Source organism: Diaphorina citri, unplaced genomic scaffold (genome assembly GCF_000475195.1).
Source record: "Diaphorina citri unplaced genomic scaffold, Diaci psyllid genome assembly version 1.1 scaffold1440, whole genome shotgun sequence".
Taxonomy (NCBI): domain Eukaryota; kingdom Metazoa; phylum Arthropoda; class Insecta; order Hemiptera; family Psyllidae; genus Diaphorina; species Diaphorina citri.
Window position 1 is genome coordinate 25,988 of NW_007378866.1, and position 18,261 is coordinate 44,248.

Sequence of the window (18,261 nt, forward strand, 5' to 3'; positions counted from 1 at the left end):
CGAGTAGACATACCCCGTACGTATTTACAACAAGTGCCTCATAGAGAATACAATGAGTCTAACTGTATCTAGAGTACAGAGTAGCTATTGACTTGTGACTATCAATATTGCCGAGTGCAATATGATTGATTTCCCACTTATACCTCACAAGACACCATCTGCCAGTACAATGGTGACTAGACCAGTTGCAATTGACGATTCTCTCATAGAATCTCCACGGTAAAACCCAGCTTGTTACGTTCCCACATTGATTTAAACAGATTTTTTTTTCGCGAGTAGACATACCCCGTACGTATTTACAACAGGAGCCTCATAGAGAATACAATGGGTCTAACTGTATCTAGAGTACAGAGTAGCTATTGACTTGTGACTCAGTGACTATCAATATTGCCGAGTGCAATATGATTGATTTTCCACTTATACCTCACAAGACACCATCTGCCAGTACAATGGTGACTAGACCAGTTGCAATTGACGATTCTCTCATAGAATCTCCACAGTCTCAGTGTTTATAGGAAATATATATCTATTGACAACAACATGTCTATTAATATCAGTGAGTAAGGTACCAGTATGAAATATCGATTATAGTGAAGACTATGCCAATGAGGGTCTCAGTGTTTATAGGAAATACATATCTATTGACAACAACATGTCTATTAATATCAGTGAGTAAGGTACCAGTATGAAATATCGATTATAGTGAAGACTATGCCAATGAGAAAACTACATTCGCTACCTCAACAGATGCCAGAAGGACTATTAGATATCTATCTACATATGTAGGTATAGTAAGTATTATATGAGAGGCAGACGTATCTACGTAAATAGTTACTAAAGATTCAAGTGACTACTGACTGATATAATATTCGCTACCTCAACAGATGCCAGAAGAACTATTGGATATCTATCTACATATATGTAGGTATAGTAAGTATTATATGAGAGGCAGACGTATCTACGTAAATAGTTACTAAAGATTCAAGTGACTACTGACTGATATAAGTGACTACAGGGGAGCTATATGTCTTCCACTGGTGAGAAAGCTAGAACATCATGGTTGAGATGAGAAGAGTATAGGTGCCGAACCATGTACGAGTACGCGCAAAAAAATGCAAAGAACCTAAATGGTATAATTTTCGATTACACTCATCAAGTTTTTTAGACACTTCCAGATTTTCAAAGTCGGAACGGCTAAGAAGTTAACATTACTTTTGAGATGGTGGACTTTTTAACGTTGCGTCGACACAACTAAGAATATTTAACACAATCCCATCAGTGTGTGGGATCACACTTGGGGTATAAATAGGGTGACCATAATTTTTTTAGCGGGACGCAGTCCTTTTTGGACGAGGGGGGGGGGGGGGGGGGGGGGGACATAAAGGTCCCCCCACTTTAACAGATCGCGTGATTTGCATACCCATGTCGTGATTTGCAACTTCTCCCTCAAATACCTACATTGCAAATCGGATTTGTACGAATACAAAGATACATGCCGTTTCATGTCTCTAGGCTGGAAAAAACGCACTCTTTACGGTCATTTAATGGAATAGATCGGCGCTGAAAAAACAATATTGCGCAACGATCAAACTTTTTAGGAGAAGCTAAATAAACTGTCTTGGTGAAGTGAAATTCACGCTTTCCTTAAAAATGTGACTTAGACGGCAAACAAACATAGATATTATTAATATTATTTATTTGAAAGAGATCTCAATAGAAAGAACTGTAACCTGTACCTAACTGCTAAAACCTTATCGTCCCGAAAGCGAAGTGAGAAAGAAGACAGAATAGGAGAAAGCCAGCCGTTCCGAGAACGAACCTTATCAGTTTCGGATAAAATCCACACTGAGCGGAAATCGAAAGCGCTAACAATGTAGACCTCCAAGCTACATATAACTATTTTTTTGGGGAGTCCAAAATAGGACGTGTACTTTATTAATCCTTTATGTATAAAAAGAAAACATCATCAGAAACACCATCAACACATTAGGGAACCCCTGCTCCATCTTCCAAGTTTAAACTTCTGGTCTTGTACCGGCTCCCTCGCAGCCTACGGGAAACAGCCCGTATTATTGCTATTTCAACTTTAGTCTTTATCCACCCTGATAACTGGCTGACGCACTTGTTCCATTTTGCAAGTGTTGATGCAATTCTTCTGAGGAAGGATGTAAATGTAAACTCAACGTGCAACGCACCATCAACCGAACAAATAAGCGGAGAAAAAGAGCCCCGAATATCTTTAGGATAACGAAAAGGATACGTATACGAGATAGGATACGTTCTTTGCCCTCTAAAAGATACGGATACGTATAAACTATAGGATATTTTGGTGGAACAATTTACTGATACCCAAAAGCGAAAAAGATTAATAATAATGAAACCCAATTACCTTCTAATATTGTTAGTGGAGATGCCAACTTTAATTCTTACGTATTACAATACCTATATGTACCTAACTCGTATCTTGTTAGAGGAGATGTCATATTCACTTCTTAGTTTCTATGTAGTATCTTCTAGTTTTATTGGCGGAGATGTTAAGTTCACTTTTCTTCACAATACTCGTAACTCGTATCTTATTACTGGAGATAGGGTAAGTGTACCATTTATTCGCCCACCTAAAAAACGTACCATTTATTGGCCCACCTGCCCACATTTATTTTTCTAATTTTTTGAACATCTACGTATAGGATAACGAAAAGGATACGTATACGAGATAGGATACGTTCTTTGCCCTCTAAAAGATACGGATACGTATAAACTATAGGATATTTTAAAATGGCATTTATGTATAGGAATTCTGTCACAGTTTCTACCAAACATGGTCGATAGGCTGTGTCATTTCTTAACCGCCGATTATCCAAGGTAAACTGGTTCGATAGCAGTCTTTAAGCCCTTTCTTTTGATAAAATTGGATCTTGAAAAAGTTCGTCCAGTTCAGACTTATGTGGCGTATGGTACAGGTGGGCCAATAAATGGTACGTTTTTTAGGTGGGCGAATAAATGGTACACTTACCCTATCTCCAGTAATAAGATACGAGTTACGAGTATTGTGAAGAAAAGTGAACTTAACATCTCCGCCAATAAAGTACCTACTAAGTCCAATGTTGAGATACCTAATGCCCAGTGTTGTTTTGACGTAGGTATAGATACCTATAACGAGTATTTCCTCGGCAAAATTTACTCTCCTACCAAATGCCTAAAGTTCTTTTGGCGTCTAAAAAACCCAACACTGATTGACAGGGGACTCCGTTGACCCTGAGTGGATTTTTTCCACTTGGATGAGGTGTGACGTCATTATTAGGACGAGGAAATATGTTAGGCGATATATCTTTTAGTAGAACGGAGAAAAACAATGAGATAAATAAGTAATGTACGTATGGGCACATAAGGTAGGTATATTATGTACGTATATGTAGGTAGAACATGAATAAATAATTAATGAGTCATAAATAATGAGCAGCTATAATAAATTTATTATTACGCACCACTCATGATTTACTTTTTACTAGGCTGAGGTGTATTTTAGATTTTGCGTACAAATCTAAGGAGGGCCCTCATTTCTCATTTGAGCGGCTTCAAAATAAATAGAGGCGGATTGGAAATAGATCGAAGGTCGAAAAACTTCAAGTGCTTTGCTTTGATATAAAATCCGTGTACAGGGGGTTTCAAAAGTCTTGCCACAAACTTTAAGACCATTTTCCTGTGACTGAGTTAAGAATATTTCACTCTATAGACCCTTGTCCAGAAATGCTTTCTCTTGCTGCTGGAAGCTGTCTCGATTTGATTTATTTTAAAATCATAACCGGATATGATAACAACATGAAATGAAATTTTCAGCAGGTATAGAAGAAGCATTTCAGCATCCATGTCATAAGGTTCATATCATATTATATGGGTTCACAAGGGACATCAGGTCAACACTATCCTTAAAACTGCCTCGGTGGTGTAGTGGTCAAGGCGCTCGACTGGTAAACAGGAGGGCGTGGGTTCAATCTCAGCCGAGGTATGGAATGTTATCCTCAATATAATTTGAGAATTCGACCACAATAATAGTAGTAGCCTACTGCTGGAGTAAAGGGACTTTTCAGTCCTATGCGAGCAATTGTAAATGTAAACTCAACGTGCAACGCACCATCAACCGAACAAATAAGCGGAGAAAAAGAGCCCCGAATATCTATAGGATAACGAAAAGGATACGTATACGAGATAGGATACGTTCTTTGCCCTCTAAAAGATACGGATACGTATAAACTATAGGATATTTTAAAATGGCATTTTTTTTTGGGGTTTTAAAAAGATGAGTGTTCCACCGCCGTTTTTATTTCGTAGCAATGAAACAACTGCTACATTAGACGCATGTGGCCTGTGTCGTAAAGGGTTTATATTGAGAGGTAGTAGGTACCTAGGGGGTATATTCAGTAGGTCGGTACTCGGTAATACCTACTTAGGAACTTAGGGGATGTATTGAAGGGGTGAGTACCTACTAACTTTTCTACTTGTATAGGGTGAGTAAAGTAGGTAAGCTGTATGTATTGTATGGAGGGTTTGCAGGTTGTTTAGACTCGGTACGAACTTTTCTCTTTTAGATTGGTTTGATGTTGTTTTTCACTTTCTATTAAAGTGTGCTAAAAACAATAATTTTCCATCCATTGCTCATAACTACTGCATCGGAAAGTGTGCTAAAAACAATAATTTTTCATCCATTGCTCATAACTAGGTACTGCATCGGAAAGTGTGCTAAAAACAATAATTTTTCATCCATTGCTCATAACTACTGCATCGGAAAGTGTGCTAAAATAAACAATAATTTTTCATCCATTGCTCATAACTATTGCATCGGAATCGGAAAGAAAATGAAGGGATCCTCATTACAATTTCACGTTGACTTGTGTTGGCCTGATAAGCAAGAGAACGCGGGTTCAATTCCAGCCAAGGAGTAGAATTTTAATCTTGACTCGTAATATGTTTGAAAGATTGTGGCCTCTAATTACTAAGAATTCAATAGGTGCTAACATTATTATTGTCTTTTTTTTCTCTCCTGTCAAAAAGTAGCTCAAAGTTGGAACAATGGACTCGTAATCCGGGGGGGCTCAGGATCGAGTCCCAGTAGTGACATGAAATTTAGCATTGTCATTTAGAGGTTAGAGGAGGACATTTGTAAGAGCTTTTATAAAACAAACTACCTAATACCTTACATTTTTTTGGTAGGTAGGTACAGCACATCGGTAGACTTTGATGGATAAAGAAAACACACCGTTAAGACGTAAAGTGTTTGTATGATTGATAGAGCTGTCATACTGTTTGTCACTTATATCTGTGGTATGAAAAGCGTATGGTTTCCCAGGCTATAAGTAACCCAAGGACAGTGAGAAATGTAAAACAGAAGCATTTCCTTCGTGAGAATCATGTGTAAGGAAATATTATATTACCCGCCCTACAAATTGTACACGGGCAGATTTATTACAAATACGATAGGTACATGTCAAAGCTACAACACTAGATTGTACTCGTAATTATGTGGTTGAGACGGGAGTTCTACAAAACTTAAAAGAAAAAAAAATCGGATATCTACACTAACAAGTTTGGTGTTTTATCCCATATCCACTAGTAAATACAGGAAATCTATTTGGATTCCTTTCATCTCCAGCTTGTCAAAGCTACAACACTAGATTGTACTCGTAATTATGTGGTTGAGACGGGAGTTCTACAAAATTTAAAAAAATTCAAATATGTAAATGCAATTTCTTTGTGTTATTATGTCACAACTTTGGTGCTCACTTCAGCATTGTAGGATTTTTCCCAATACATATCTCAATAATCCTAAGAACCAATGTTTACCTACCATGCTGGCACTGGTCGCTATGCGCATTTACATGTCATAGCTACTCATTTTCCTCACGAGGCTGAGTGGGCCTCATCTCCACTGACATCTAGGTTCTCGTTGGATCAACTTGTCTCCCCTAATAATAAATCTGGTGTTTTCGCCATCTCCACTAGTAAATATACGTACACTTGGTACCTATATATTTCTTTTATTTCCATGATAGAACATTTACTTGGTGTTCCAGTGTAGGCATCATATGGTAAGGCATTTTAGGTACACAGAATGAATTTCATCTCCACTGATATCTAGGTTCTCATTGGATCAACTTACTTGTCTCCCCTAATAATAAATCTGGTGTTTTCGCCATCTCCACTAGTAAATATACCTACACTTGGTACCTATTTCTTTTATTTCCATGATAGAACATTTACTTGGTGTTCCAGTGTAGGCATCATATGGTAAGGCATTTTAGGTACACAGAATGAATAAAATAAAATGAACCAAACCTAAACTAAACCTAAATTCAGATACAAGTATCCTACATAGTTCCTAATTCTGTATTATTCTTTTTGTGTAATGTTGTTGTTGTTGTTGTTGTTGTAGCAGCAGGCAGCGAGTCATCAAATTTCTACGGTATGTACTTCTCTGAGATCCAAGTCCAGGAATAAGGCAACATCTTTTGGTTTATCCCAAAGGTCTCGTACTGTCAATGTAGTTGGGTGAGCTGGGAAACGTGATGGGTTAACGCAAATATTTTCCCCAATGGAAAATTAAATTTATTTACTTATAATTTGTGAGTCGAAAATTTCTCTTGGAAAACCAACAGTTTTCCAGAAGATATTTGAGGATCTGCTGGAACTCGAATCATCTCTTTTACTGCCCGGCTAAACCAACCACCCTTACCCCGATAGACCTCTGGGAGAATCCAATGCAAGCTGTCAACTTTCTTGATCTCATTCCAACCCTGGAACCTGTTGGAGATGGTGACTGATCTGCTGTCACTGCTACAACAACAAAGTCCAGGGGGGCACAACTTGCACTTGGTGATTTAAGTATGTGCCTCATTTGTTGCAGTCTGCAAATTCAGTATTTGATCTATTCATATCAGAATTTGACAATGTGATGGTTGACAATGACAGGTTGGAGATGTTAACTGATCTGCTGTCACTGCTACAACAACAAAGTCCAGGGGGGCACAACTTGCACTTGGTGATTTTAGTATGTGCCTCATTTGTTGCAGTCTGCAAATTCAGTATTTGATCTATTCATATCAGAATTTGACAATGTGATGGTTGACAATGACAGCATCTGAAATAAAATTGTTAACATGTAGAAATACTCCTAAGATTTTATTATGTAGACAACAATATTGATGTGATGTAGTTTTCCAATGGTTCCATTAAAGGTTATTTCATTACTCTTTTTTTTTTTTTTAGCGTTTTCAAATAATGAAAAATCTCAAGACACGACCGAATCCCTCCATTCTTAATTTCCCATCACACAAAACCAGGACACCATAAAGGGTTAAACGAATGCTTAAAAAATGGTTCAATGGGATAAAATATGGGAAAGTTGAAGGAAAAATGCAGAAACAGAAGAAAGAGAGGGGAAAAGAAAAGTGTTACAGAGTAACCACTTGGGGGTAGTTAGGTACAGAGGAACCACTTGGGGATAAAATTAGGTTCAAAGTTTTACCATTCTGCGGTAAGTAGGTGTGGAGTTACTGCTTCGTAGAAAGTTTATTAGGACTTCTTGTAGGTTTTTTTTCTATTGCTGATAATTGAAGAACATCCATACTATTAGTAAAGTTCTACAGCGAAATACTTAATCCACATGATGTGGATTAAGTATTTCGCTGTAGAACAGCCATTCTTAACCTATGGTCCGTGGACCACTAGTGGTCCGCGAGAAGGTTTCAGGTGGTCCGCGAGAGGTGAGTAAGGAAAGGTGCCAAGAATAGTATAAATATAACTTCCAGAGGAGAAATATAATATCCAGAGGAGGAAAAGAAGGAAGAAAGAATATCAGCTTTGATTTTCGAGCTTATACCTTATGACGCAATTTTACCTATGAGGGGAAAAAACCAGTTTCGATGTGAGCCCCTGGACATTATTTCCTATTTCCTAGACGAAATAGTAGCTCTGTAAGTTATTTCTTAGTCGAATCAGTAGTTTTGGAAGTTAGGTACTTCTGAGTCAAAGAGACTCTGAAAGTTATTTCTCAGACGAAACCGTAATTCTGACAGTTAGCCTTTTCTTAGTCATTTTTTAGTTAGTTATTTCTTAGTCAAAACAGTAGTATTGAAGTTATTCCTTAGTCAAAACCGTAGCTCTGGAGGTTATTTCTCAAACAGTGCCAGCACTTGTTAAGGCAGCATTATATCTAGAATCATCTAGATTCGAATGATATATTGGAATTCATTTCCGTTTCGGTTAGCCGAATATAAGTGGGAAGGAACCAAATCACATGCATGTACCAAACCAGAAGGAAAATATCAACATTCTAAACCTAATCCTTCAGAGAAAAACAAATTGCTTGAATATAAGTGGGAAGGAACCAACAAATATAAATCAAATGCATGTACCAAACCAGAAGGAAAATATCAACATTCTAAACCTAATCCTTCAGAGAAAAACAAATTGCCAGGAGTTACCACTTTGGGGTAGTTAGGTACAGAGTTACCACTTTGGGGTAGTTAGGTACAGAGTAACCACTTTGGGGTAGTTAGGACCAGAGTTACCACTTTGGGGTAGTTAGGTACAGAGTAAAAAGGCCAGGAGGACTCAGCAGGTAAAATAAGTAGTTTATTGATAACGGTATGAGTAATTAGAGCATAATTATTATATTGGGATTTGGACTTTATTCGTAATAAGACGTAGTAATTCTTAACGAGTTTTCGGATGACTCGGATGAGTGAATCATAAATTACGTAGCTAGCGGCAACAGCACGTTACTAACGAATCTCAAAAAATCAGGGAAATACCAAGAAAAACGACTTGCTAGACTCTGGAGTAATATCAGTTGCAATCACCAATGCCTAGACAAAATGTATAACCTTAGGGTTGAATGGTAGAGATTGCCTTAGGCAATAATTTCGCCCCTTGCTTGTAATTTTTGTGTATTTTGTGTACATGTAATTATAAACAATAAAGAGTGAATAATAATATAATAAAATTCGCATCTATTGATCTTTTATGAAGGCTAGCTTCTCAGCATATCAATCGATTCCAATGCACATTATCTTCCCCGAATAATTATTAAAATTCGCATATCTTTTATGAAGGCTAGCTTCTCAGCATATCAATCGATTCCAATGCACATTATCTTCCCCGAATAATTGGTCCTGCGGGTCGGATTCCAATTATTATTTCAGAAATGTACTGAAAAAAAGGGGGCTGCTCAGCATCTCTTGGTTGTTAAAATGTCAATACATCACGACATTCCACATTAAGAATAATTATTGGTCCTGCGGGTCGGATTCCAATTATTTCAGAAATGTACTGAAAAAAAGGGGGCTGCTCAGCATCTCTTGGTTGTTAAAATGTCAATACATCACCCACTACCAACTAAGCTAACTAGGCTGGCTACAAAGTTCATTAATTTCAAGTAAAACACAAAAAATGGAGTTTTATGTAACCATTTCCGAAGTGGTTACTGACAATACCCTTCCTTTTGATGATGATCTACTCTTAATCATAATCCTAAATATCCTAATAGTGTTCTACACCCTCCACTAAGTACTAAGACGTACTGTGTATGTGTATCTGTGTTAGGAGGGGTGGTGTGCACTATAATAAATTGTAGAGTACAACTCGTATTCAAGGGTAATTAGATGACGTCACAACATACATATCGGGGAGGAATGGGGTGTTTACAGTGCAAAGACCTTAGAGCAGCGGTTCACAAACTTTTCTGTCAGAGCCCCCTATAGATCCCGTAGTTCTACGCGGTACACATGGGACAGAATGTTACCAAGTTTCATGTCCAGTGTCCACACAAAAGATTCATCCACATTAAGAGTCGCTTTTGAAAGCACGACGCACGAGCATATTTTGAACAAAGGACATCGTGAGGATTTGTGAGGCAGGGGAAAGACTCTTGAGAGTAAGTAACCCCTCTGAATATGAGTGTCTCATCTTCTTAATGCATCTTCAACACAGGTATGGTTTTCCAAAACCATGAAGGTTCAGGCTTATCCGGATTATCTAAAAGTTCAATGAACTTGGAAAAGGGGTCTCTACGGAGCCTTGACGGGCTTAATGGAGTCCCGAATCTTAAGACCAAATATTCCTCAGGTGTGGTTAATTCATCTTGCTTACTCACCTGATGGTTTAATTGAAATCGAACTAATTGGCCACGGAGAATTTTATCCTAGACCGATAAGGTTCGTTCTCGGAACATCCGGCTTTCTCCTATTATGTCCGGCTTTCTCCTATTATGTCATCCGGCTTTCTCCTATTATGTCATCCGGCTTTCTATTATGTCATCCGGCTTTCTCCTATTATGTCATCCGGCTTTCTCCTATTATGTCTTCCGGCTTTCTCCTATTATGTCATCCGGCTTTCTCCTATTATGTCATCCGGCTTTCTCCTATTATGTCATCCGGCTTTCTCCTATTATGTCCGGCTTTCTCCTATTATGTCATCCGGCTTTCTCCTATTATGTCTTCCGGCTTTCTCCTATTATGTCATCCGGCTTTCTCCTATTATGTCATCCGGCTTTCTCCTATTATGTCATCCGGCTTTCTCCTATTATGTCATCCGGCTTTCACCTATTATGTCTTCCGGCTTTCTCCTATTATGTCATCCGGCTTTCTCCTATTATGTCTTCCGGCTTTCTCCTATTATGTCATCCGGCTTTCTCCTATTATTATCAGTAAGACAGTATAGGTCTATTTATTTTCTTCTAGTATTTTACATTAAATCAGGACTCCCATTGGTGAATCATTTATCTACGAGTATCTCTGAGCCTGACAATTTCAGCATGAATCTTAGAGCTTTCCTCATGTCTGATGGTTGCTTGTGCCAAAGAGGATTAATGGGAGCCAGCCTAGTTAGCTTCGATTCCCGCCCGGTCAGATTTTATCTTGAACGGATAAGGTTTGTTCCCGGAACGGCTGGCTTTCTCCTAATCTGTCTTCCACTCTTCGATTTCGGAACGATAAGACCTTGGCAGTCACAGTTCCCTCCATCAAACCTCTTTAATAATAATATAAAAAGTACTTTCATTACTAGTATAGCTCGCTATACTGTAGTAATAGAAAGTAAATAAATAAACAAACTGAATAACGTAGATACGCCTTCAGGTCTGGTTGGTATTCATTATCTATGGCGTATTGCAGATACAGAAATATTCTTCTGTTTTAAGGCGTTTCTTAAAGCATATTGAGAAAAAGGTGATTTTGTCATCTCCACCAATAATGAATATGGAAATTGATAGTGTGACATATCCACTAACATTAAAATTCGACTATGCGGAGTATGTATTGCAATATTGAGAAGAAGAAGGTGATTTTGTCATCTCCACCAATAATGAATATGAAAAAAGATAAGAAACAAGATAGGTAAGAATATGAGGATACTTGAGTAAATATTGATATGGAGATTAAAAGAGTGTTTCTTACCGGACGTAACATCCTTGTCCTGACATAATGTTATCTACATGTGTACATAATTAAGTACATACATAGCTTTAGTACATACTATGTAAATATATAAATATTCTCTTCCACTAGCATATTTCCCATTGATAGAACTAAAACAATAGCCATAGCCATACTGATGGTGCCTAATCCTTATCTAATTTAGCTGATTTTACAGTCAGGTGATTTCATCGGACCAAACCTAACATCTACACTACATAGATATGTATGAGACAATGAGACGTAGTTATGACTATAAAATTAGTATAAATTATGAATCGTGCTCCATCATCTTTCGTAGAGACGAAACATCAGCTACTTATATTGGACTTAATGAGTCTGTGTCATAGCATGCCCACCCAGAGTTAACTACCTACTTATAATACCCATACCGATACGTCATGTTGATGGATTTAGTTGCTGACTCAGTAGGTAGTTATAGTTATCTAGCTACTTGAAGTATTATTGTAAAAAAAAAAAAAAAAAAAAAAAAGAAGGAAGAAAATCAGATTTGATTTTAGAGCTCATACCTACCTTTTGACCCAATTTTACCTATGAAAACTAAACAAAATAATAAAAAACGGAGCAAATTCTTAGTGGAAACAGTAGTTTTGAAGCTAATTCTTAGTCGAAACGGTAGTTTTGGAAGTTAGTTCTTAGTCTAAACAACAGTTTTTGAAGTTAGTTCTTATTCGAAACAGTAGTTTTGGAAGTTATTTCTCAGACAAAACCGTAGCTCTAGAAGTTATTTCTTAGACACTTAGACAGTGCCAGCACTTGTTAAGGCAGCATTATATCTAGAATCATCTAGATTCGAATGATATATTGGAATTCATTTCCGTTTCGGTTAGCATATTGTTCATCATCAGTAAGTCTTTATAATACCGCTATGATCTTCAGCTAGTAAAGAGTTTACTATAGCGTATCTGCATTTAAACTAGCATGTCCAATTGTTCAACGATGATTGGTGAAATCAGGACCGGTAGGACCAGAGTTACCACTTTGGGGTAGTTAGGACCAGAGTCACCACTTTGGGGTAGTTAGGACCAGAGTTACCACTTTGGGGTAGTTTTTAAGCTAACTAGGCTGGCAAAATTAACATTTTCAAAGGAGGCTCTAAAAATGGAAATCGACAGAAACAAAGTGCGTGCAAAGTTTCAATAAAATAAATAACGAATATACCTAGGTACCCGCAATATACAACATGGTAAGGATAAAGGATAGGGGGGTACTGTAATCATTTCTTGTATTTTATTATTATTATTGACAGGAAGAAATCCAGGCCACCCAGTACTGATTAAACTTGGTTGAACCGAATCAATCACATAATCTTCAAACTAATCAATCAAAATTCAATCCAATGAATCAATTAAGTATCCCAGTGAATCAATCAAATTTGATTCAATCCAACTCCTCTGATATCGTTCGAATAGAAACTAAATTTACCATCAAAAATCGCAAAACCGATCAGGATTCAAAAAACAAAGTGGAAAATGAAGATCAAAGATATTACTTGATAACCGATATTGAAGCTGAAAAAGGCGACGCTATCAAAAAATTTGTTTGAGTCTATATTCCAAAATACGTGAAAACATAGATATCTTTCATGCGAGGAAAATTAGGCAACCAGCCTCCTTGATTTTATTTGTTACAAAATCTCCACTTGCTGACGTTATGAAAAAACGTCGACCAAAGTTCGGACGTGTCATTCTAGTTTTCATTCTTCTGATTGACAATCTGATGGGAAGTTCTGCTTTGAATTCTGACGAGGAACTTGAGAACCATAGCAGAGAAATACATAGCAAACAGAGAAATGAAACGGATGCACAAACCAAGAACGAAACGAGGATTAGCGACAAAGGAACACTTAATAGTAATACTGACAGCGTCAAGGATGAACAAGAAATTCACATGAACACAATTCTATCGACAGAAAAAGCAACTGAAAACAATGTTATCTCAAGAAATGGAAGAAAACTTAGAAAGTCAAAACCTAAGAAACTTCTCAGTGAAAACGAAGACACAGACAATGATGTACTAGAGCTATATTCTAATGATGACAATGAAATTGCACCACATAACAATGCATCACTCAATGATGACGAGTCTTCCAAAAATTTGAACCTTACACAGAAAGAAGTTAGTGCTGATGAATCAATAGCATTAACTACTGGCAGTAGTCAAATCATTGATAATGAATTTGGGCAAGGGAACAACACCAAACTTGATCAACAACTGAAATCAAATTATCATAATTTAAATGAAATTATATTAAACTTGGTTGAACCGAATTATTCTTCTTGCATACCAATGCACGATAGTAATAGTAAAACAATAAAATTGTAGCTAATATTTTCATTACCTAGTCATGATCAGTTTTACAACCGATTTCGACTCCCATATTTACTACATCACGTTTGGGAACCCTATTGGTACTGTTATTTTTTTTATAATTTTTTTAATTATTAATTTTTCTCACAATAATCCTAGCGTTACCTTCACCGATATTTGGTTTGGATCATCCGCTATTCTGCTATCTAATTGATGGTTTATAATAAGATATGCTGACACATGGCATACATAGATGAGTCATGAATTAGATTACCTATGATAACCTGGTCCTCTATGATTAGATTAGTCCAAGGCTGAGAGCCCCCATCATCCTTATGATCAATTCATTGCGAGACAGCAGAAGTAATTAATCAATTAAGATAATATGAGGATGGTAGTTTCTTATTCTTGTAGGGTTTCAACACTTGTTTTTTAGGAAAGTTTAAATATGTGCCTAATTATCTAAAAAGAGAGTTTTACAGTACCTACCTCTCAATGAGAGTCAATGGTCGAGTGCTGACAAAATTTTATCCTTTACTTTTCAAGAAGAAGATAATGAGAAAATCCAGTCAGTTAGTAAGGACACAAGATGTAGTACTTCTGAACATGAGAAACGAGAACCAGAAGGAAAATATCAATATTCTAAACCTAATCCTTCAGAGAAAAACAAATTGCTTGAATACAAGTGGGAAGGAACCAACAAATATAAATCAAATGCATGTACCAAACCAGAAGGAAAAGAAAAATACAATATAAAGAAAAAGAAAAGATACTAACAGTGAATCATGAAACGAGAGAACACACAACATCTTGTATGTCATACACTACACTGGATGAAAAAAGCCAAAGAACTGGTTGTAGTACTTCTGAACATGAGAAACGAGAACCAGAAGGAAAATATCAATATTCTAAACCTATTCCTTCAGAGAAAAACAAATTGCTTGAATACAAGTGGGAAGGAACCAACAAATATAAATCAAATGCATGTACCAAACCAGAAGGAAAATATCAACATTCTAAACCTAATCCTTCAGAGAAAAACAAATTGCCAGAATATAAGTGGGAAGGAACCAAATCACATGCATGTACCAAACCAGAAGGAAAATATCAACATTCTAAACCTAATCTTTCAGAGAAAAACAAATTGCTTGAATATAAGTGGGAAGGAACCAAATCAAATGCATGTACCAAACCAGAAGGAAAATATCAACATTCTAAACCTAATCCTTCAGAGAAAAACAAATTGCTTGAATATAAGTGGGAAGGAACGAAATCAAATGCATGTACCAAACCAGAAGGAAAATATCAACATTCTAAACCTAATCCTTCAGAGAAAAACAAATTGCTCGACTATAAGTGGGAAGGAACCAACAAATACAAATCAAATGCAAGTACCAAACCTGTCTTCTTCACAACTCATACTAAAAAGGCTAAGGACATATTATCTCCAACATGCCCCAAAACTAGAGAGCAGCGTAAAAAACACAAAGAAGATGAAAGGTCAAAACTATTAAGAGATCTATCCGAAGCTGTCAGTGGTAAAGTTCGAACCAAATATATCACATGGAAACCGTTACCTTCAGCAAAACAAACTCAGCAAAGAAAGAAGAAGTCTAATAAAAGACCTGTTAAAGATGATGCCCCAAGTGAACAGGAAGTGCAATGTGTGATATATACGGACAGTTCCCTTAGTGAATCTTATAAGAAACCGATCCGATATTACCACGAACACTAAGACATTTTGTGATAGTAGTCAACATCATCGTGTCAAAACCACCCACGTTATAAAAGACAGATAACTATATAAGTATAGGAGCTTTTTTTCATCATTTACCTGTTTTAATTTTATCTGGGCTCTTTCAGAAATTCAAGTCATTTTCCAGCTAACAAAAATCCCACCTTAAGGCGGTAATTGCCCCAAGGCATGGGTTAAGCTTATACGAATCTAGGTGTAGGGGCGAACAGTTGTGTTTAGATTTTTACCAATTTTTTTGTCTACTTCTTGTCACCTACCTGGTAAAGTTGAATCCCATCTAAATCAATTTCTATGGAGTGAGAGCGGTGCTGTTCCAACGAACATGATGATGTTTCCTCTTAAATAATTGATACAAGAGTGGCTTTGTGTTGTCATCTTTATCTTCCACTGTACTTGTTAACATTGAATGATTACCTGGACAGAAAACATAGGAGATGACATAAAAAAAAATTAAATCGTGTGTGTGTGTGTGTGTGTGTGTGTGTGTGTGTGTGAGAGAGAGAGAGAGAGGAGATATCAAGAGGAAGGGCAGGAGAGAGAATTGGTCTCTTTTCGCCCTGTACATCATGGATGAGGTACTCATCTCGTAACCAGGAGGACGTGGGCTCAAGGAAATAAATCCCATCATTTATGCGGTCCAATGCTCAAAAACCATCCATCTGATCTGACTAGAGATTTTACTAATCTCTTACAAGTAAATACCATCTTGCCTTCACAAGGTCGAATGCTTTTCCAATATCCAAGCAAATCGAACTCGAAAATTTTCCATTCCGAAAATTGAACCCAGGACCACCGAGATGACACATTTAAAGCTAGGAAGGTTTGCAGTAAAATTTGACAATCATTCATTCAATATGCCCCCCCCCCCCACTCCCCCCCCCCCTCCCGTGTCATTGATATTTTCCTTCTGGTTTGGTACATGCATGTGATTTGGTTCCTTCCCACTTATATTCTGGCAATTTGTTTTTCTCTGAAGGATTAGGTTTAGAATGTTGATATTTTCCTTCTGGTTTGGTACATGCATTTGATTTATATTTGTTGGTTCCTTCCCACTTGTATTCAAGCAATTTGTTTTTCTCTGAAGGAATAGGTTTAGAATATTGATATTTTCCTTCTGGTTCTCGTTTCTCATGTTCAGAAGTACTACAACCAGTTCTTTGGCTTTTTTCATCCAGTGTAGTGTATGACATACAAGATGTTGTGTGTTCTCTCGTTTCATGATTCACTGTTAGTATCTTTTCTTTTTCTTTATATTGTATTTTTCCATGCGAAGCCTTTTTAGATTGCTCTGTGTGCAATAAATAGCCGTAAATCAGACAGAAACATATCAACAACAATAAGAGGATAAAATATACATATTTAAATTTATTCTTCATCCTTGATTTACAATGAACTTGTTGTATTTGGTTTTGTGGCTTTGGTTCAGTTTGGTTTGTGACTTTGTGCATCTGATAATAATCAAGTAGAGATGTGTCTATTATGATAACTTTGTTGCTGGTATTTTGCTTCACCATTTCATTCACTTGTTTGATAGCGTCGCCTTTTTCAGCTTCAATATCGGTTATCAAGTAATATCTTTGATCTTCATTTTCCACTTTGTTTTTTGAATCCTGACCGGTTTTGCGATTTTTGATGGTAAATTTAGTTTCTATTCGAACGATATCAGAGGAGTTGGATTGAATCAAATTTGATTGATTCACTAGTAATTCATTATCATTGATTTGACTACTGCCAGTAGTTAATGCTATTGATTCATCAGCACTAACTTCTTTCTGTGTAAGATTCAAATTTTTGGAAGACTCGTCATCATTGAGTGATGCATTGTTATGTGGTGCAATTTCATTGTCATCATTAGAATATAGCTCTAGTAGGCTGAAGGTAGGTATCTATTGACTAAGAAGGTTCACATAAGGTGTCACGATGATACACAGTGTCACAGAAAAGGGATCTTAAATCTAAAAATCCGCACAAAATGGAGCCAATATTAAATTACCTACATATTTTTCTGGCTTAAAAAATATTGACTTATATCTTGCCTATAAAAATAAATCGCTGAAGGTAGGTACCTATTGACTAAGAAGGTTCACTAAGGTGTCACGATGATACACAGTGTCACAGAAAACGGATCTAAAATCTAAAATTCCGCACAAAATGGAGTCAATATTAAATTACCTACATATTTTTCTGGCTTAAAAAATATTGACTTATATCTTGCCTATAAAAATAAATCCAGCCAACAATGCTAAAATTAAAACCGTAGTAAAAATTTAAAGTTAAGAAAAAGACACACAACTTTACAATATACTAAGTAGGAATTGGAAATTTTCTGCTAAACAGCTTTTGTTCCCTGTGTTATGGGGACGTTAATAGAATACCACCAAGGCATTCCACCTTCGTAAGGGGCTGCTAATGGTTCTCACCTAAAAGAAAATCAAAACTGAAACTAAAAGAAGCAAAGAACACGTCTGAAGCAAAGTTTGGATGCACAAAACACCGCTGCATCACAAGATTGTACCAATCACCACTGAAGATCACTAGGAATTGGAAATTTTCTGCTAAACAGCTTTTGTTCCCTGTGTTATGGAGACGTTAATAGAATACCACCAAGGCATTCCACCTTTGTAAGAGGCTACTAATGGTTCTCACCTAAAAGAAAATCAAAACTGAAAGTAACAGAAGCAAAGAACACGTCTGAAGCAAAGTTTGGAT